The following is a 15416-nucleotide window of genomic DNA, read 5'->3' as shown; positions in this document are numbered from 1 at the left end:
AGCGTGAGAAGTGTTAATGCTAGCTGGCGACATCAATCACACTCTGTGAGACGGGAGAGGAGCGGGGAGGAGGAAGGAAGGAAGGAAAGGGAAGAGGAGGCAGAGAGGCAAAACAAGGACAGAAAGAGAAATATTTGAAAAAGTTGAAGCACACAGATATCAACATGTCAGAAACGTGCGTCGCCAACGCACCTTCCACGCCACGACAGAGACGTGCAAGACGAAAAGAGGACGAGAACTTTGAGAGGAGAAAAATAAAGTATCATCTGCTTTACTCTGTTGCTTCCTTGTTTATCCAAAAAAGTACAAGCTTGCAGGTTTCATTAGCCCCACATCACTCTTAAGACAAGTGAGTTTCATACAATGCATCATGGGTGATATATGTAAGGTGATGTGATGAGTCAGCAAGAGAAACATGAGAAGGAACTGTCATCTGCCAGGACATCAAAAGCTAAAGGTAAAGTATAAACGCTCCAAAAGTTAGGGTAACTTTCACTCTGGGCTGCAAGGAATTATGGGAAATGTAGTTTGGATAATTATTTCAAGTTATGGAGATATTTTGATTTTAAAAAAACAACACAACAGCAAAAACTTCAACAAATGCAACACTTCCCGTATGAGTATATGGATAGAAGTGGCGGCGGCTTGGCGGGAAAGTGACACCGTGCAGAAAAACACATCAGAAAAATAAATTTCTGAACCTTTGCATAAATAAACCCGTCAATTCACAGTCAAATAGGTGTTTTCAGGGCAGCTCTGTGTGTTTGAATGATGCTGCAGAGTTTTAATGAGGCATCCCAAATGAAAAAAGAGAAAAGGATGGAGACAAATATTGAGAGGGAGACGTGAAGATTTGAGGAGGAGGGAGGGAGGGGGAGACGGGGGAGTGTACAGTGAGCCGGCTGTGCGCTCAAAGACAAGAGAACAAACCCCTCAAAGTCATCCGGCTAATCCATCTCGACAACACTGAAGCCTCATCATATCGACCCCTCCCTCAGCCCGCCGCGCACAAACACACACATATACACACATTTCACTCCTTTCCTGACAGCACACCCCTCCAACCCTACACCCTCCACCTCCCCACGCCAGCTCCGCCGCTGAAAGGAGCGAAGGATGAAACAGAGACGAGGTGGAGGAAGGTCAGGAGGGAAGGGAAGAACAGCTGAGGTTCACCCCGTGGGCGATGCGGCGGCAGGGTGGACGCTGGGTGCATGAACGCCTCACACACACCTCCCTCCTCTCCATACACACATCTGACTGCAACAATAACTGGTAACCTCCACCAGCTGATGGCTTCACTAACTGACCACCCACGTCTCAACACGGAGAGGCGAGGGCGGCTGAAGGTTCAGTGTTAACCTCTTACCTTGTTTCTTCCACCTTGTTTGTTGAAGCCCCGCCCAAACGCTGTCAACATCCAATCAGAGTCCAGCAAACCTGCAACCAAACAGAACAGAATCCACCTTTAATCAACAGTTTCTGTTTCTCTCTGTTTAAAAACAAATGCACAAATGTTTTATTTTCTGAAATCACGTTTAATCACGTGAGATTCTGTGAGATCTCACACCTGAGGATTCGTTGAGTACACCTTTTGCCGCTTTTTAACTGTAGCCGTCAACACATGCAGCAAAAGAAAAGCCAAACCTGAGCCGTCACAGCCTTTAATGAACAGGTTTGCACATTATTAATGCTTGTTGATCAGAATCACCATGGTGACTGAGAAGCAGCAAGCCACGGCAAGCCGCAGCGACATTAAGCCAAACTGTTTTCCTTTTTTCTGTCACTCTTCCTCCCCCCCACCCCCGGCAGCAGCAGCAGCACCCTCCTCAGAACTCAGACGCCGCCAGAAAAGTCAATTTTTTCCTGTCCGACAGTGGATTGGCCGCCCGTGGAGAGGGGGATTGTGGGAAGGCAGGGCGCCGAGGCTCTGATGTTGTGTGGCCGCTGGCATCGTTCGGATGCTCTGCCCCCAGAACCGATGGCATTACTGAAGATTACCGCCACGCTTGGCAGCAGAGTGTGTGTTTGATTGTGTGTATGTGCGCTTTATTTTGTGCACGTGCAATCATATACATGTGAATGGACTTGTGTGTGTGTGTGTGTTAGTGTGTGTGTGTGTGTGTCCCCTCTGGACAGCTGGCGTGCCAAAGCCTGTTGAGCTGTTTGTCACACTTCTCTCACTCAGGAGAGCTCAAACGGCGTGTAGAGGCCTTTCACGGCTGACATGCTGGAGACTGTACACACACACACACACACAAAATCATACACACACATCTTCTGACTTTTTATTCTGAGCAGCAACTCTCCTGTCAGGAAAGCATCAGCGCTCTTTAGGTTGGACTTTTCCAACAGGTCATAAACAGACGCCAGTTTCCCTCAGATTTTCAGATCTGCTAAAATCAGAAGCGCTCTTCTTCTGACTGCTTCTCCTCCAAAATTAGTCTCTCAGCATCTCCACATCTTCATGGAGAAGTAGAATTGAGTTTGAAGGAACAAAACATTCAGAAACAAGCTGAAAAACAGCCTCTACTGTATGTTTTCATCTGGGTGTTGGGATTCTCTTTTCGTTCTTTTAGGACGATTTTCTCTCGTGAGTGTGAGCTCCATCCTTTAAATGTGACAAACTGCACCAGCAGGAGCAAAACACCGGAGGAGCCTGACATTTTCACTAAAATCTCCTCGCAGCGTTCAGGAGAAGTGACACACTGCTCTCTTTTCAGACGTCAGGATTTACGAGAGGAAGTCTGACAAGCGCTGGCTGTGATGGAGCGAACAGGCGAAGGATCGATGAGAGCGAAGACGGTCCACTCACGATCAGGCTGAAGCTTAAATCAGAAAACTACAACACTGCTTTACAGCTTGGCTTACTAACATGCATGTGTAACCGATGTGTGTGTGTGTGTGTTTGTGTGTGAATACATTTCTGCATGAACAATTCTCCAAGTATTAATTTGGAGCTGCTAATCCTTTTACGCTCCCCTCCTACTCCCAACGCTGAAAGGCTCTCTGGCTGTGGATGGTTCAGCAGGGACACACACACACACACACACACACACACACACACTTACACAGCACCAGCTTAATTTCTACTGTACAACCAAGCAAAACGGTCATGGCTCCTCTGCCTCTATCCACCCAGGGGCGTGTCCAGACATGTTTTTTTTGCCCTCGGAAGTGTTAAAAATACAAATTTGTGACAATTTGAAGATTTTCTATGATTTAAAGTCTTAAAAATTCAACACTTTAGCTAATTAAGAATAAAGAAAACTTCTAACAGCTTGTTTTAACACATTTCAGCTACATTTCTAGAGTTTTAGTTTAGTCCCGCCTCTTACAAGACAAACAGCCAATCATGAGCGAGGATTTCAGGGTGGCCTCTAAGGTGATCAATCAGATTCAAGAAACACTCATGCTGCTCCTCTGGATACAAAATCAAGGTTTTTCCCACAATTAACAGTATTACAAGGAATTCTGGGTATTGTAGTTGTTTCACCTATGTCTCAAAGCTCATTTAGGTTTGTGGAAATGAGTTTTTGCCACTTTTTTTTAATCTTTAATTGATCTGTTAAAGTCAGTCAGAAGGATGTATTACAGGAAGCAGGAAAGGAAGGAGTGAGAGTGAAGGAGGGATGGAAGGAGACAGAGGAGATGTCCTCACCGCCTTCACAGAGCAGTAAATTTCTCGCCATTTCATGGCCGTCAGCCGGGGCCAGTAAAACGCCGCCGCTGCTGCCGAGAAGAAAGACCCGAGGGGGGGCCGAGGTGAGCTTGAAGGACGAGCTGTCCCTCACACACACACACACTTGCTCTTTTCTCACTCACTCTCACACACACACAGATTTCCGTCCTCCTCTCCTCTCACACCCCGTCCCTCTCGTCAATTTTTCTCTTTTTGCTCTTTTACTTTCACACACTCACATGAGCGAGGAGGCCCCCCTGGTGTGCCCGAGTCCGGAGGCGCCTACATATCCCATGGAGCCTTGCTGTGGGACGCCGAAGGTCTCGGCCTCGGAGCCCAAAGTCCCATCCTTCATTTCCTTTCATTTCTGGAAACAGGACGAGCGGGAAATTCCCTGGGAAAAAAAAGAAAAAGGGAATCAGAGGATCACACAAATCAAGGGCAATGGAGTTAAGATAAGTGTGTGTGTGTCAGCGAGAGAAAGGAAAGAAGGAGGGAGTGTGAGAGATAAAGGGTATTAAGGGTGTTTGGGAAGATGAGTGTATGACCCATAAAGATAGATAGAGGTGGCGGTGTGGGCTTTTCCGCGGGCTTTATCCATTAAAACTGAGTCCCACGGCTCAGAAATGACAGATAACACACACACACACGCACACACTCGGAGTGGCTGTGACGGTCCCTCTGCCGGCCAGTCGGTCAGCGCACATGTAGTGTTAAAACACTGGAGAGAGTCAAAGAGGGACATTTAGAAAAGTGGGACAAAGATTTTGACACTAAAAGAGGAAGAGTGTTTGAGTATTTTTATGATAATTAGCATTATGCTACTGTGTCAGAGTTGTAAACTTGTGGTTTCTGGAAAAAGGAAGAATTTCGATTAATTCAAGCTCCAAAGAAGAATTCAGAGAAATATCTACACTCCCTTGGATGTGACACCAAAGATATTCCACAAACAGATGCCGTGCAGGGTGAACAGGTGCCCCACAGGAGGCACAGGTCCTACAAAGAGACCGAGGTGTGTGTGTGAGTGTGTGTGCAACGTGTGTGAGTGTGTGTGCCAGCAGGGCAGCAGAGGGCCAGGCTGTCTGAATCCCCCTGACAGCCACTTGTCACTCTCCCCTCAGACCATCTGGGCCCTTTCCTGTCTTATCTCCACACACACACGCACACTTCCACACACGTCCACGCACACACTCGCTCTGCACCAATGGGAGCTGCTGGTGACAGTGGTGATGGCGGGGGTTGGGAGGGCAACAGATGCCAGTTTCTCCACGTTTGTTTCCCTCCATGCTTTTCACCTTCCCACCTCGCTCCATCTATCTCTGCCTCCTTCTGTCCCTCCATCTTTCCTTTCCTTCTCCTCTGCTCCCTCTTCCTTTCATTCATCCTCAGTCTCTGTCATGTTTGGGCCAGCTGGCAGCTCACACACACACACACAGATACACACACTGAGCCATATGCTGGAGCTGACCTCCACCGCTGCATTAGAGCAGTGATGTAGTTTCTCTCTGGGACAGGAAGTGGCTGCAGCGCCTGTATCACAATTTACTACTTTTTACTCGTCACACTGAGCACGCTCAGTCTCAGCTCTCCCTCGTCAAGACAACTCTGAGGTTTCTTGGTTCAAAGCAGAGCTAATTAGCCTCTCCTCCTCCTTTCCTCTCCTCCCATCCTTCCTTTCCTTCCTCCTCTCCTCTCTGCTCTTTGGAGTCCTCACACACCTCTCTCCTCCCCTGTCTTCCCCTTCAGGGAGGACGGCCCATCATCAGTCTAGACACACAACCAGCCCCAGCCACAAGTGACAGCCTCTCTCACACACACACACACACACACACATTCAGGAACCCATGATCCAACCATGCACACACACACACACACACACACACTCTTTTCCATCCGTCACATTTACATTTCAAACTGCCTGCGCTTCCACCAACACATCCATTATTTACCAGCCTCTGGCCAAAGAGGAGAGCGCTGTATCCACACTCCCCAGGTAGAGTGTGTGTATGTGTGTGTGTGTGTGTGTGTGTGGGGAACAAGTCTCCTGCACTTCCTCTTCTTCTTCCCTCGGCATCTGTAATTATATTTCCCAAACTTCATAAACTAAATTTTCCTTCCTTTCTCGTCTTTTCCGCTCTCTGGATCCTCTTTCCTCTTCGATTTTTTAAAAAGTCAATTACAGGCTGTTTGGTACCAACAGCGGTGTCAGAAATCCTGAACATCACCTCAATTCAGCGGTAAAAACTACAACTCTGGTTGATTTTTGTTTTTGAAGAGTAAAATTAGATTTTTTTGGTGTTTTATTTTGAAAGGGTATTTTTAGTTCCTCTCCCAGATGTCCTGTAAATAAAAAAACCTCAAACACAAAATTTCCTGTTTTCTTTCTACTTGAATGCACAGATATGTGTGTGTTTACATGTGTGAACCTGTGTGTGTGTGTGTGTGTGTGTGATTCATGCTTCACACCCTGACCGCTGTCTTTAAAACGTGCAACCGAATGCATGTGCGTTTCTTTTTTCATAACGTCTGGCGATTCACACGTCAAAACCGGCGAGCAGGGAGACAGAAGCGGCGGCACATTCTGTCCATCTTGCACACACCTCCTTCTTGCTGTTTTTCTAGCCTCGCTGCACCTCCTGATGCCTCCTCACACCTCCTCCGTACGAGGTGAGAGCTCCGAACGAGATGTTGACTCGCACTTGTAAATTGTTTGCATCGGATACTACGGAATTCTCTGGCATGTTGTGGGATTTTCGCCATTGTTTGTCTCCTCTTGATTCCTGAAGAAGTATCAACGAAGAAACAAATGAAGGAAAATCTGGATCTTGCAGACTTTGAGTCCAAGTTTTAACCCTTTAACAACCACAGATCAGAGAAGACGGCGAAGGAAACACGCTCCACTTGATCTGAACACAGCTCAGGACAAATCTGTGACGATCTCCCTGATTTATTTGATGTTCCATCAAAACAAACGCTCTCTGCTCTGAATTCACGCAGATCTGAAAGCTCTCACTGAGGACTGAAGGCCTCTTCCTTCATCAGTGGCACGCACCAAAGGATTGTGGGATTCCTGGCCAAGCCTGCTGGCACCAGCTCCCGTGGTTGGCTGCTGCCACGGCGATGAAGCGGTGTGATGTTCTCTCCAGCAGACCCCCACGAAACGCCGCGCCGGTAGACCACAACAACCCACCTTGGCCGGCTTTCCTGGCTTCCATCCTGCCTGCACGCTTCCTTCCCTTCTCTCCTCCACTTCTCTCCTTCCTTCTCTTCTGTTTTTTTCCTCTCCACCTTACTTCTCACCCAGCCAGATGAGCAGGCACAGAAATAGCGAGCGGTGTGTATTTATACGTGGAAAACATCACAGAGATGTCACAACATTGGTGATGTTAAGTGTTAGACATCTCGCGCTGCCTTTAAAACCGCCTGGAGCCTTACCACCCGCACTGTGGACAGCAGTCTGCGCGTTCACACCTCTGCAGCGCTCAGATAAGGTGTGAGATTTCTGAGAGCATAACACCGAGGAGTTTGTACAGCTGGTCAACTTACCTGATGCACCAGGAAAATTACTTCAACGCACAAGTCCTGATGGATAAACTTTCTCTTGGAGGTATGAATGAAACTTAGTGAACACCTCAACCTCTTTGCTCCACTCCAGCACACCTGGGTGCTCCAACTCTTACAGGACAAATTAGCAGAAGACAAATTCACCGGAGAAGTGGAAACATGTGAAGTAATCCTCTTCCTCCCAATCTGTGACGTCTTCTTGGCTCAGCTACAGTCGCTCAAACCCTCACATGGTCATCTTTAAACACACACAGCTGCCGCGTGGAGAAGTAAACCAACAGTTTCATGCGTGTGCATGCACTCATGTAAGGACGAGTGACCCCAAGGACAAAAAGGTGAGCACTCCCCTTCGCTTGCATCAATGAAGGATTTCACGACAGGTACATCTGCTTCAAAGCTGAGTCGATCAGCAACATCTGCACACACCTAACCTCAGGTGAATCTGCTTTTGTTCCACAATCACACGCTCCCGTGTAAGATCAAATCTGACTTCATGCTCTGCAGTTTCCTGACAACACAGATCTATGTAAATGAGAACAGTTACATTGTGAGAACGGGTGTTTTAAAACACAGTAAAAGTGATGATGAAAAGCAGCTGAGGCGCAGCAGAGTAACCAGACTGTGTGTTTCCCACTCCCTAACACATGACAGCTGTGATGCACTGTTTGCTGTCGACTGAAATAGGACAAAGAAGAACAGCTTTGCTGTTTTTCTACGGTTGGGGTGACGCTGAGATGTTTCAACAAAAGAAGAATCTGGATGATGTTTTTTCACGCTGTGTAGACGGAAACTTCGCTGGGAGAAATTTCCCTCAGGGGGAAAAGAAGTCTTCATGGAGACATTTTGGAAACAGAAGTGGTCACATGACCGATAGAGAGTGGTGCAAAGGTATGCGTCAACTTTATTCAGAGAGTTTCATATATCCACCACGGAAATATGTCACTAGTCCATCTGGATAGCAGCGCTTCGGATTTGTTTTCAGAGGCAGGACCTTCAAAAAAGTCAGCAGCTGGTGATTGGACGACTGTTCTGATTGACACACTCACCACAGACCAATCCACAGAAACAGCTATAATGATGGCGTTAGACGACTGCTTAACTTAAGAATCAAAGGAACGCTGACAAGTACGAAAGTCTGCTGACATCACGTCCGCTGCTCCCTGATTGGGCCGTTGAGAAATCAGCCGAGTAAGTTTGTTGGTCAAGATGGATCTGTAGGCTTTCAGAAACTGAATCAGGCAGCTCCATCTGACTTCCAACAAGTCTTGGTTCATTTCTAAATTCAAAACATGAACCTGAACGAACCAAACGCCAGCCAAACAACTTCTCCTCGTCGGCTCACACCAAAGTCTCCACCTGTAAATTTAATCCCATTCCCTAAAAATCTGCTCCTCCTGATGAAAATCCGCCGCCCGTCTCAGCCTCACAGAAGCTTTTGTCACTCGAGTCAACAAGGCCAAACGGCGGTGACTACGGGCTGTTTACACAGCGAAGCCTCACGTCGTGCTAACCGCCTCCGGTCGAAGCGTTGAATCAAAGCTCGCCGCGCACACGTCATCCTTTGAAATCCGTCCCTCATCCGCACGCGGCATTAGACGGTTTGTCGGATAAATATTTGACGGCGGGCTGTATCACAAGACGCAGAGAGAAAGCTCCCAGCATGCAGCTGTTCACCCTAACCCTCCTTCCCCTCCTCCCTTGCACGCTCCTGCTCCTCCTGCAGACAGAGCGCCGGTTTAAAGCTCAATTGTGCATTTTGAAGATAAAGTAGCAAAACTACTAGAGGCGGTGTTGTGAGCGCTGGTTGCCAGGGCAACACTGGTGGGGAGACCTGGTTCTCCATTACTACTTAATTTAGGCGCTCTAATTGCATTCTGCACAATCTGCGGCCACGGTGTTATGCAGAGCGAGAGGGAGAGTAAGTTAAGGGGTGGAGGGGGGATAGGTCGTCGGTAAACCCCCTGCCTGGGAGCGCCAAAATAAAACGCCTCACAAACCCAACGCGGTGCTTTGAAATCGTCTTTATTGCTGTTTGCGGTGATAAAACGGTTTCGCTTAAAGATGAACCGAAACATTAAATTTCAATTCTGCAGAATTCTCCAGAGTGCTATCATCTTTCTTTAATTTGAGGGAGAAATGTTGAATGTCATCAACTGCTAAGAAGTTAAAATACGGTAGAGGGAGGAGGAGGAGGATGAAGAAGAGGAGGAGGAGGGGGGCATGCATCATTGTTTGGTAAAGATTGTGTGTGTGAGAGAAAAAGATACAGAGAGGGGAGTAAAATTGCTCTAATTGTTTGAGCTTCTCCCCTCTGAGCTCCTCTCCCTTCAAAAGACTGCACACACACTCTCAAACACACACACACACAAACACACACTGTCCCTTTGAACCTCCACAGGCCGTGGCCCCGAGAGAAAGCCAGCCCACGATGCTTTTCTTCAGCTGGGGGTTTGAAATGATTGGTAACTGTTGAGCCAGTGTTTTCAGGTCTCTGACCCCCAGCGCTGAAGTGCCACAGACACTAGATACAACATCGCCCCAATTATCCCGCACTCTCCCCGGCCACTTCAGCGAGCAGCGGACACCCGGCCTCAGCTGCACTGCAAAAAACACACAACGCCTAACGTCTGATGGAGACAGAGCAAAAAAAAGTAGAATCATCCCAAAATGCATCATTTTCCTGCAACAGCTCGACTGCAACGTCTCCAATGCCGTCCTGTCTCTGTGCAAAGTCACAGCGACTATTTACGACTCTATGATTGGCTGCTCTGACAGATTGACCACCCTGAAGGACACAAGTGTTGTCTCGTAACCAGACATCGGACTTGTCCTCCACACTGCTCTGAGTACACCTTGTTTTTTCAATCTCTAGAAGAAAAATCACAGTTTGCCACATTGGCTTTGGACTTCAATGAACAGCTGTTGAAGAGAAGATGGACTGTCCTTGGGTCACTGGTTTTAAGTTTCTAACATCTGAATTAATGAAGCAACGCTGAAAACACGTCCAAAGGAATCTCCAAAGTCTTTCTGTGATGGGGTGTCTACGTTGGATTGGGGGTTTCGTTGGATGTGTGAAGGAGGTTTGACCCCTGCTACTCTCTCCGACCTGTCCTTTGTCTCTCCTCACCCTGCTCCCCTCACCCCCTCCCTCCTGTCCCCTCACCCTTGCCAACAAAAGGACCTCTTGGACGAGGAGGAGGTGGAGGTGGGGTTGGAGGGGGCGACTCTTTTATGACTTCTTTGCCATTTTTTTTCCAGCTCCCCCCCAATCCCAGGCCTGCTCGCTCCTGCCTCGTCCTCAGGAGTCGGGGGGCCACCATTTATATCGTTGCCTGGGAATTAAGGCCCCGTGGCCCCTTTTTGTTGGGAGGTGGGCCGGGGCAGCAGTGGCAGGGGCAGGGGGCGAGGGGGCAAGGGAGGGCTGGCCTTTGTTCCCGTTGGAGGAGTGGGCTTCAGTTCCCACAGGCTTGGGAGCCGACGGGGGGGCTGGGTCCCCTCAGCATGACAGCGATGAGGTAATGTTTACAGAGCTAAGGGCCCTCAAACATGCAGGGTTTGTGCATCAATGGGCCTTAGGAATGCACAGGTGTAAAGGTGGAAATTCCCCCTGGAGGCCAACAGTGGCACTGCAGCAGTTCCACGATTTATGCACCAATGAATGTGCATCAAAATACACACTGATAATTAAACTGAAAATCAGTAAATGAGCTATTACACCAATCCAGAAAGGAGAGGAATCTCTGCGACTGTGTCCAACCGCCACCCTCTTCCTGCTGCCTCCCCAAATATTTAGAGTCAGTTGAGCTGTTGATGCCTGCAGCTCTGACAAGCAGAGTTCATTCAGAGTTTCAAAAATTAGTGCAAGACAGACGGAGAGGGGAGCAGAAATATTTTCCTCGACATGAAAACTGCGATGACTCCTACAAGCGAGGATTGCTTCATGCTGTAGATGCTCGATAGCCTCTCCCACAATGGCGTCCATTGTTGAGTCTAATCCATAACACTGATATGATGCTAATGAAGGGATGTGTAATCATTATCCGTGGCCTGGCTCGTGTTTTTGCTCTGTGAGAGGATTTGTGAGGGAATCCTGGGATCAGGGTTAATCTTGTTTCAGTTTCGGGTCAACCTTAACACACTGCTGCTGGACTGTTGTGTGTGTGTGTGTGTGTGTGTCCTCCCTCTTCTAAAGCAGAACACAAACAGAAAACAGTGTGATGCTTTCACCTCCACGGCAGCGTTTGAAACAATGAGACAGATCCTCCTGTGGCTCAGGCCTGCGCGCCGGCCTTCTAATAAACCCGACGCTCTCGCAGTAACAAAGGGACAATTGCAGCAATTTCCTCTTTCCCTTAATCATCTCCTTTTTTATGATAAGGATGTTACTAACTGCCGAGGTGAAGTTACATTCTAATAAAGTCAGCCGGTTAATAATGTAATCTTAAATTACAGCATAATTACCGCCTCTTAGTCACCGGGGGATGCTCTGTAATTCAATCACTGGCCCCTGCGATACTGTACAACACAAAAAAAGGAAAAAAAGCGGCGTTATCGGGGGCTATTTTAGCGTGGAAATGAATAGCACTACCCTCCGCTGCTGCTCGGGTAATTAGACAGCAGAGACTCCGGCTGCAGACGCTCACTTATCAGAGGAGGCCTTATCCATCAGGGGTTTCAGCAGGGAGGTGTGTGCGTGGGTTTGTTGTCTATTTACAAGCCTGCTCTTCCGCCTGTGAGAATCTGCAGATCTTAAATCTCCTCCTGAAGTCCTCCTTAACCCCCAAACCTCCTCAGATCAGGATGAAAAGTTCCTCAAGTCAGCGGACACACCCGAAGACTTAATGTGTGGGAACTGTTTCCTCACTTCTGCTCACACAAAAAAACAGACAAGCACGCACAAACACCACAGGACCCAAACCCAATTTTATCGTTTATTTTCAAGAGGCTGATTTCTTTAGAGGCAGCGCTCGCTTGATATTATGTGGCAGGGAAAATCTAATGCCCCTCAATAGGTTTTCCCCTGGAAAAAGGGAGAAATTAGATTTGTGAACCGGGAACTTCATTTGGCAGTGAGTCGGGGAGCACGAGGAGCGCGGGGAGGAGGAGGAACCTATGAAGAGGAGCGTCGAGGGGAGGGTGGAAATCTATACTGCGGTGCTGAATCAGCACTCCCGCCTCCTCTCTTGTTCTTTTAACCCCTCCTCCCCTTGATTCTCCTCTTCCTCGCCATCAACACGGCAAATTCCTTCACCCTCAGGAAGGAGATTGTTGTCATCCTCTTTTTGCAATGCCATGCGCTACATGACCTTTGACCTCAAATTAAAACATGCTGAACTACAAAAAACTCAAATCTGTCTTATTACACTTGATAAGAGCCACATTCAACTTATCAGTCCAGAAAACCGTCTTGTTTCAAGTTATTCAAAGAAAAAAGTGAGGTCTCAATTGCTTGTAACAAGTAAAAAATCCGCCAACAAAACGTTTTTCTGGACTGGTCAGGTGAATGTGGCTCATATTAAGTCTGAAAAGATATTTTCTAGTGAAAAAAAGACAAAAACACCACAGAAGAAGAAATACAAATGGATGACACGCCCCAAGAAGAAAGGCCAGGTGCAAGGGCACGCCGAGAAGAAGTGAGGAGCTGCGTCCAATTTGTGGGGCGACGTGGAGAAGAAGATGAGGTTTGGATGGAGTTCAGCCACCAAAGGTCGCCTCCTTTAACCCAAATGTGCTCCAGACTGAGTCTAAACAAATACATTTTCATCTCACACACACACACACACACACTTCAAACACATCTGTGCATGGACGGTCACGACGCAGAGTTCATGGGAGGAGCAGGCGACACGCTGCAGGCGTGATAAATCTGACACCAACGCTCTCATTTTCTGCGCTGACAGGAAACAGTCCAGCAGGTGTCAACGCCTGATTAGATGGATGGAGACGGCGGAGTGTGACTCGCCAAACGCACGGGGAGCGACACTGTACACAAACAGGGGTAATCATAGAGGAGGGGGTGCACAGATGTCACGGTGTATACATACAGAAGAGACGAGGCAGTGGAAGCTCAACAATGATGTGGACGGACTCGGAAACGCAGATTATGTGTGGTGGATGAGGATAATGTGGAGATTACATTCCTCCAATATGAGGGGATTAGACGACAACAGCAGGATTGGACACAGCGTTTTCTGAAACATTCGATCAGGTTATATTCGTCGAGAATGAGGGAGATGGAAGAGGGTCCAAAAACGTCCGTCTGGAGGCGTTTTTCCCTTTTCCACGCTCTAAGGTTTGATGGGACTTGAGTGTTTAACTTGTCTTTCAGGCTCCTGACCGCAGAGTGGTGTCAGGCCAAGACCTACATCGAGACCTGCTCCATGTTTTTTTTCCACAAGAGTCAGATCCTGTTTGTGAATTAGAGTCCATTACGGTCTGCTTTCTAACCCGTTCGGTCGGTTTCCGTGCCCCTGGGAGTAAAAATTGAGGATAATTAGCAGAATTTAGAAAAGTGCTCCAAGCAGATTAACACTTCTGTGACTTTTCTGTGATTGACGGCTGAGCTAACGTGATAAATCCTCCACGTCAGCGTGAAACAAAACATCTTTTGACCCGCGCCTGCTTTATATGGTGTGTACACACGTCAGGCTAACAGTATAAAACAGGATTGACTCCCTGTCTCAATGAAAATCACTTGTTTTACGGCCTGTGCTTCCATTGCTTGTGGTGCTGAAAGCATCACAGTTAAAACCACAACTGCATTATTCTCACACACACACACAGAGGAACGAAACACACACACACATCGTAAAGCATCCAAATCAATTTGTTTTAAAAAGATGTTTCTCACGACCGCATTGGGTGGTTTTAGAGATATATGATGCACCTTCAGCAGCAAAGGAGGAAAAATTGCCAGCGCCCGGCGAGCCCATTTGTCCAGCTTGATGATGCGACCGCCCTGTCATCCTCGCCGCCATTAAGAGGAGAAAAAAATAGCAGGTTGGGGGTGACCTCACCTCTACATCTCACCAGCCCAATGGTCCGCAGACGGCCTGCCACGCTGTACGCCACAACCGGCTCGGTGCACAGAGAGGCATAAATCAAGATAATTCTTTGCACGCCTTGAACTCTGACCCCGCCACAATTCACACCAACATCAGAGGAGGAGCAAGGAAGGGGAGATAGTGGGTGAGGTAACAGAGAAGCAGCGTGCATGTTGAGCGTGTGCGTGCGTCCGTTGCGATTAGTCACCGGCGTCCAGATTGAGGCGGCCGTCCCATCTAAACGCTCTGTCTTTATGAGCCATTAATCTTCGACTCAGGCCATTTTCATTACCGCCAAACCTCGCTTTGGAGCCACCAGCTGCATGATACTGCATAGTGGAAATTAATAACCCACCCATCTCTGCCTTACAATCGCCCCCTTCACCACCCCGCGCTCCCCCACCGCCGCCGCCTCACGCCTCTCCATCATGGCCCCACCCTCCCAGCCTGCTTTGGGCTTTAGATTTGATGGAAGATGCAAGAGTTTTCTCTCAGAGTTTTTCGCTCCATCCTGCAGTTCCTCAACCAGCCACTTGAGGCAGGCTCACTTCCTTCAAACACTCACGGTTCAAACTGTGAAAGCCAATCAACAAACCTACAACCATCCTTCCTGTCTTTTTCATGTGGACGCCTTAAGAAGAACAATTCATCCAGAGTGTTTAAAATTCAGCTGGTGCCTCCATGCCGCCCCAAGCAGAGGGAGAGTGATAGAAATAAAGGGAAAGAAAGGCCTGAGAGGACTGTAGGTGGCAGAGGAAGAGGAAAGACATAAGACAACGAAAGCAGAGCATGGTGGGTGTTATATTAATTTGTCTGCCTTGGTTTTTCTAAGCGAAAGAGCGGGAAACGACCCCCTGGGCTCCTTTAAGACCGTTTGGTGTCTGCTTATGTGGTTGTTAGCGAGCGAAGGGACGGCACATTATTAAATACTGTACACGCTCAGGGAGGATAAATGAGAGCAGAGAGATAGAGGATGGAAGGAGGATGGAAGGAGGAGGACGGCCTCTTCCTGAAGCTGGTGGAGTATGGAGGAGAGATCCAGCTGAGATATGGAGTGATATGTCAGCGCTGACACCCAATAAAGAAGGACAGCGTTACAGCAAATTAATAGCCCTCATTGACGAATG

The 15416-nt window shown here is 48.0% G+C and overlaps 1 long non-coding RNA gene across 1 annotated transcript in view; it reads right to left on the bottom strand.

Annotated features, from left to right (window-relative positions):
- Positions 1–1443, bottom strand: part of LOC141786201 (uncharacterized) — a 36802-nt gene extending 35359 nt beyond the window's left edge. Inside the window, exon 1 of the long non-coding RNA XR_012597642.1 lies at positions 1370–1443. This is a non-coding gene — a long non-coding RNA (uncharacterized LOC141786201). The remainder of the gene's footprint in view (positions 1–1369) is intronic.
- Between the last annotated feature and the right edge of the window lie 13973 nt (positions 1444–15416).

The sequence above is a fragment of the Halichoeres trimaculatus genome, unplaced genomic scaffold (assembly GCF_033239565.1).
Source record: "Halichoeres trimaculatus isolate MK-OKI-2021-1 unplaced genomic scaffold, fHalTri1.1 fHalTri1_scaffold_24, whole genome shotgun sequence".
Classification (NCBI taxonomy): Eukaryota; Metazoa; Chordata; class Actinopteri; order Labriformes; family Labridae; genus Halichoeres; species Halichoeres trimaculatus.
This window is presented reverse-complemented; position numbering and strand designations above follow the sequence as displayed.